The sequence below is a fragment of the Schistocerca cancellata genome, chromosome 4 (genome assembly GCF_023864275.1).
Source record: "Schistocerca cancellata isolate TAMUIC-IGC-003103 chromosome 4, iqSchCanc2.1, whole genome shotgun sequence".
Taxonomy (NCBI): domain Eukaryota; kingdom Metazoa; phylum Arthropoda; class Insecta; order Orthoptera; family Acrididae; genus Schistocerca; species Schistocerca cancellata.
Genome location: NC_064629.1, coordinates 921,711,464 through 921,717,046, shown reverse-complemented (window position 1 = coordinate 921,717,046; position 5,583 = coordinate 921,711,464). Strand labels below are relative to the sequence as shown.

The window sequence follows — 5,583 nt, the reverse complement described above, 5'->3', positions numbered from 1 at the left end:
TCTTACATGATCTGAGTTCAGACTGGCGTGAGCCAGGTCATTTTCTATCCTAAGATTATTAATTCATATTAGTATGAAAGGACCATATGGTTGAAATATTTTTTATTTTATTGATTAATATTAATTAAAGTACTATTTTGACAGATTAATGTGTTGAATTTAGAATTCATTTTTTCTACAAATAGTATTGTTACTTTATGATTTATTTATGTTTATTTTGAATTTTCTTTTATTAGTTATTTGTGTTTTAATTAGTGTTGCCTTTTTAACTTTATTAGAGTGTAAGGTTTTAGGTTACATCCAAATTCGAAAGGGTCCAAATAAAGTAGGTTTTGTAGGAATTCATCAACCCTTTAGTGATGCTATTAAGTTAATTTGTAAGGAGCAGCCAATTCCTATTATATCTAATTATTTACTTTATTATTTTTCTCCTGTTTTTAATTTAATAATTTCCTTGGCTGTTTGAGTGATTTTCCCTTACTTAACTTATATATGTTCTTTTTCTTATGGATTTTTGTTTTTTTTATGTTGTACTGGATTAGGTGTTTATACTGTTATAATTGCTGGTTGGTCTTCTAATTCATATTATTCTTTACTAGGATCTCTTCGTTCTGTTGCTCAAACAATTTCATACGAAGTTAGTTTGGCTTTAATTTTATTATCTTTAATTATTTTGATTGGTAGTTTTAACATGTTTGATTTTATAAATTATCAGCTTTATTGTTGATTTATTATTATTTCTTTTCCTTTAGCTTTAGCTTGTTTTGCTTCTTGTTTAGCTGAAACTAACCGTACTCCTTTTGACTTTGCCGAAGGTGAATCTGAGTTTGTTTCAGGTTTTAATATTGAATATGGTGCAGGTGGGTTTACTTTAATTTTTTTAGCTGAGTATACTAGAATTGTTTTTATAAGAATATTATTAGCTTTAATTTTTTAGGTGGTGATTTTTATTCTTTTATATTTTTTAATAAGCTTGCTGTTATGTCCTTCGGTTTTATTTGAGTTCGAGGGAGATTACCACGTTTTCGTTATGATAAGTTAATATACTTAGCTTGAAAAAATTTTTTACCTTTATCTTTAAATTTTTTTATTTTCTTTGTCGGTTTAAAGATTTTATTTATTTCATTTATTTAGTGAAATTTTTTAAGAAAAGTTAATAGAAGAGTTAAACTTCTAGTTTTATGTTTTCAAAACATATGCTTTTCCTAAGCTAATTAACATATTATTCCTTAATTAGTTTATCTCATGCGTTTGCAACATGTACATTAATTAAGAAGGATGTAAAGTAGATAATTGTTAAGATTTGTCCTGTTATAATGTAAGGTTCTTCAACAGGTTGTTTACCAATTCATGTTACTAAGCATACAACAACTACTATAATTCAGAATAAAATCTGATTAATAGGATAGAATTGAATACCTCGAAATGGTGTTTTATTATAAAATGGTAAAATTATTAAGATTCTAATTGATAAGAATAATGCAATAACACCTCCTAGCTTATTAGGGATTGATCGCAGAGTTGCATATGCAAATAAGAAATATCATTCTGGTTGAATATGGACGGGGGTTACTAATGGGTTAGCAGGTACAAAATTATCTGGATCCCCTAGGAGGTAAGGATTAATCAAGCACAATATAATTAATAATGATGTTATTAATACAAATGTAATAGAGTCCTTGAAAGTAAAGTATGGGTGAAATGGGATTTTTTCAATGTTTCCATTTAAGCCTAAGGGGTTATTAGACCCTGTTTGGTGGAGGAAGAATAAATGAATTGCTGCCATTGCAGCAATAATAAATGGCAGTACAAAATGGAATGTAAAGAATCGATTTAATGTTGCATTATCAACAGCAAACCCTCCTCATACTCATTGAACTAAATCTGTTCCTAAATATGGAATTGCTGATAATAAATTAGTAATTACTGTCGCACCTCAGAATGATTTTTGACCTCAAGGTAAAACGTATCCTATAAATGCGGTTGCTATAACTAAGAATAGGATTACTGTACCAATTATTCAGGTGTGTATGTATATGTAAGATCCGTAGTAAATACCTCGTCCGACATCTAAATAAATACAAATAAAAAATATAGAAGCTCCATTTGCGTGCAAGGTTCGAATAATTCAACCATTATTTACGTCTCGGCAAATGTGAACTACACTACTAAATGCTATTTCAATATTTGATGTATAATGTATAGCTAAAAATAGTCCGGTTACAATTTGAATTACCAAACATAACCCTAGTAGGGACCCAAAATTTCATCAAAATGAAATATTTGTTGGTGCAGGTAAATCGACTAAAGAGTTATTAATGATTTTAATTAAAGGATGTCTTAATCGTAAGGGTTTATTCATTAGTAAATTATCTTATTTTACGAATAGGTCCCTGGTTAATATTGGCGATTGTAACAACTGTTAATAGTGCTAAAAATAAAAAAATAATTATTATTAATGTAATAATGATTGTTGGTCTATTATATAGTTTTTCTAAAGATATTGTTATTTCTTGATAATTGATTGAATTATCAATATTTATAGTTTCAGTATTTTTGAAAAAGTCTATAAATATTGTTATATCTAAAATAATTAATGTTGATATAATAAATACTCATACTGTTAAGGTAATAATTATCATAATTGATTTAGGTTTAATTATTTCGTTTGATCCAATTTTCGTAGTATAAATAAATAGAACTAATATACCACCAAGAAACGTTAAAAATAAAATATATGATAATCAATATCTTTCCATTATTGTTCCTGGTATTAGTCCAACTAGAAAAGTTTGTAGGATAATGAAAAGCATTATTGATATTGGGTGTCTTAATTTAATAAAATTAATATTTATTACGTTTGATAGCGATATAATTATTATTTTGATTATTTCAGGGGTTAGTTTATTAAAAATATCGGTTTTGGGGACCGATGATGGAAAGCTTTTTCACCTCTGAAGTTTTAAAAGTGGGGGCTGGACTTATTTCCGGTTTACAAGACTGGGGTTTTTTGTAAACTATTAAAACTAATGTTTATATTCTCTGTCTTTACTTCTTTATTGATTTATTTTGCTGGTGTTTATGTTTTTTCTTCTAAACGTAAGCATTTATTAATGGTCTTTTGAGATTAGAATATATTGTTCTTTCTTTATTTATATTAGTTATTGTTTTTCTTATTGAGTTTGATTATGATTATTTTTTTCCTGTTATTTTTTTGGTTTTTTTTGTTTGTGAGGGTGCTTTAGGTCTTTCTATTTTAGTTTCAATAATTCGATCTCATGGGAATGATTTTTTTAATTCTTTAGGTTTATCTTTATGTTAAAGTATTTATTTATAACTATTTTTTTGATCCCTCTTTGGTTAATAATTGTTGATGGTTGGTTCATTCTTTAATGTTTCTGTCTAGTTTTGTTTTTATGATTTGTGTTTATTCATATGCAGATTTGAATATGATTAGATATTATTTTGGTATTGATTATTTTTCTTTTAGTTTGATTTTGCTTAGTTTTTGAATTTGTTCTTTAATAATTACTGCTAGAGGTTCAGTTTATTTAATTTCTTATCATTCTAATTTTTTTGTTTTTATAGTCTTAATTTTAATGATTATACTTTATTGTTCGTTTGCTAGATTGAGTCTTCTTTCTTTTTATATTTTTTTTGAGGCTAGATTAGTTCCTACTTTACTTTTGATTTTAGGTTGAGGATTTCAACCTGAACATTTACAGGCTGGTGTTTATTTAATTTTTTATACTCTGGTTGCTAGATTGCCTTTATTATTGGTGTTATTTAGGGTTTATGATTTTTCTAATACTTTATATTTTCCTTTATTGGTTGATTTTGGTTCTTATTATTTTATATTTTATGTGTTTATAATTCTTGCTTTTTTAGTTAAGATGCCAATATTTTTGGTTGATTTATGGCTTCCTAAGGGTCATGTTGAGGCCCCTATTTCAGGTAGAATAATTCTTAGTGGTGTTTTATTAAAGTTAGGTGGTTATAGTATTTTTCGTGTTATGAAGGTTATTTCTTATTTGGGTTTAAATTTTAATTATTTTTGATTGTCTTTAGGCTTATCTGGTGGGGTTATTGTTAGATTTATTTGTTTTCGTCAGGTTGATTTAAAGTCTTTTATTGCATATTCTTCTGTTGCTCATATAAGAATGGTTATTGGAGGATTGATGACTATGAATTGATGAGGTTGTATAGGTTCTCTTTCTTTAATGGTTGGGCATGGTTTGTGTTCTTCTGGTTTATTTTGTTTATCTAATATTATTTATGAGCGTTTAGGTAGATGAAGATTATTAATTAACAAGGATATAATTAATTTGATACCAAGAATGGCTTTATGATGATTTCTTTTGAGATCATCTAATATAGCTGCTCCTCCTTCTTTAAATTTGGTAGGTGAACATAGATTATTAAATAGAATTATGTCTTGATCTTTTAGATTTTTTGCTTAAATTTTTTTGTCTTTTTTTAGAGCTGTTTATACTTTATATATGTATTCTTATTCTCAGCATGGTTATTATTATTTTGGTGTTTATACTTGTTCTCTTGGTTATTTTCGTGAATATCATCTTTTACTTTTACATTGATTGCCTTTAAATATTCTTTGTTTAAAGGGAGAGTATTGTTTTGTTTAGGTTGCTTAAGTATTTTAATTAAAAATGTTGTTTTGTGGAATCAATTATATGAATTTTTCATCTTAGGCCGTGAATTTGTTTTATATTTGTTCTTTGAGTTTTTTTCTTTATTTTTTTCTAGAACAATAATTTTTATTTTGGGTATTTATTATTTAATAATTGATTAAAGGGTTTTGGTTGAATGAGAACTTTTTAATTTAAATGGTTCTATGGTTGTTATGACTTTAATTTTGGATTGAATGTCTCTTATTTTTATGTCTTTTGTTATGTATATTTCTTCTTTGGTTATTTATTATAGAGAAGATTATATATCAGGAGAAAAAATATTAATCGTTTTATTATTATTGTTTTAATATTTATTCTTTCTATAGGTTGTTTAATTATTAGTCCTAATTTGATTAGAATTTTATTAGGATGGGATGGTTTAGGTTTAGTTTCTTATTGTTTAGTTATTTACTACCAAAATGTGAAATCTTATAGTGCGGGTATGTTAACTGCACTTTCTAATCGTATTGGTGATGTTACTATTTTAATTTCTATTGCTTGAATATTGAATTTTGGTGGTTGAAGTTATATTTATTATTATGATTTTATTTCTAATTATTTGAAATAAAGCTTATTACTATAATAATTGTTTTAGCAGCTATAACTAAAAGAGCTCAAATTCCCTTTTCTTCTTGACTTCCTGCTGCTGTAGCTGCTCCTACTCCTGTTTCTGCTTTGGTTCATTCTTCTACTCTTGTTACTGCTGGGGTTTATTTATTAATTCGTTTCAGACCAATATTAGATACTTATAATTGGGGTTGATTCTTGCTTTTAATTGGTTGTATAATTATATTTATGGCTGGTTTAGGAGCAAATTTTGAATTTGATTTGAAGAAAATTATTGCTCTTTCTACTTTAAGACAACTTGGTTTAATAATAAGAATTTTGGCTATGG

At 26.5% G+C, this 5,583-nt stretch overlaps 1 pseudogene; it reads left to right on the top strand.

Annotated features, from left to right (window-relative positions):
• The first annotated feature begins 3,315 nt into the window (after positions 1-3,315).
• LOC126185104 (NADH-ubiquinone oxidoreductase chain 4-like) lies at positions 3,316-4,643 on the top strand (annotated as a pseudogene).
• The last annotated feature ends 940 nt before the right edge of the window (positions 4,644-5,583 follow it).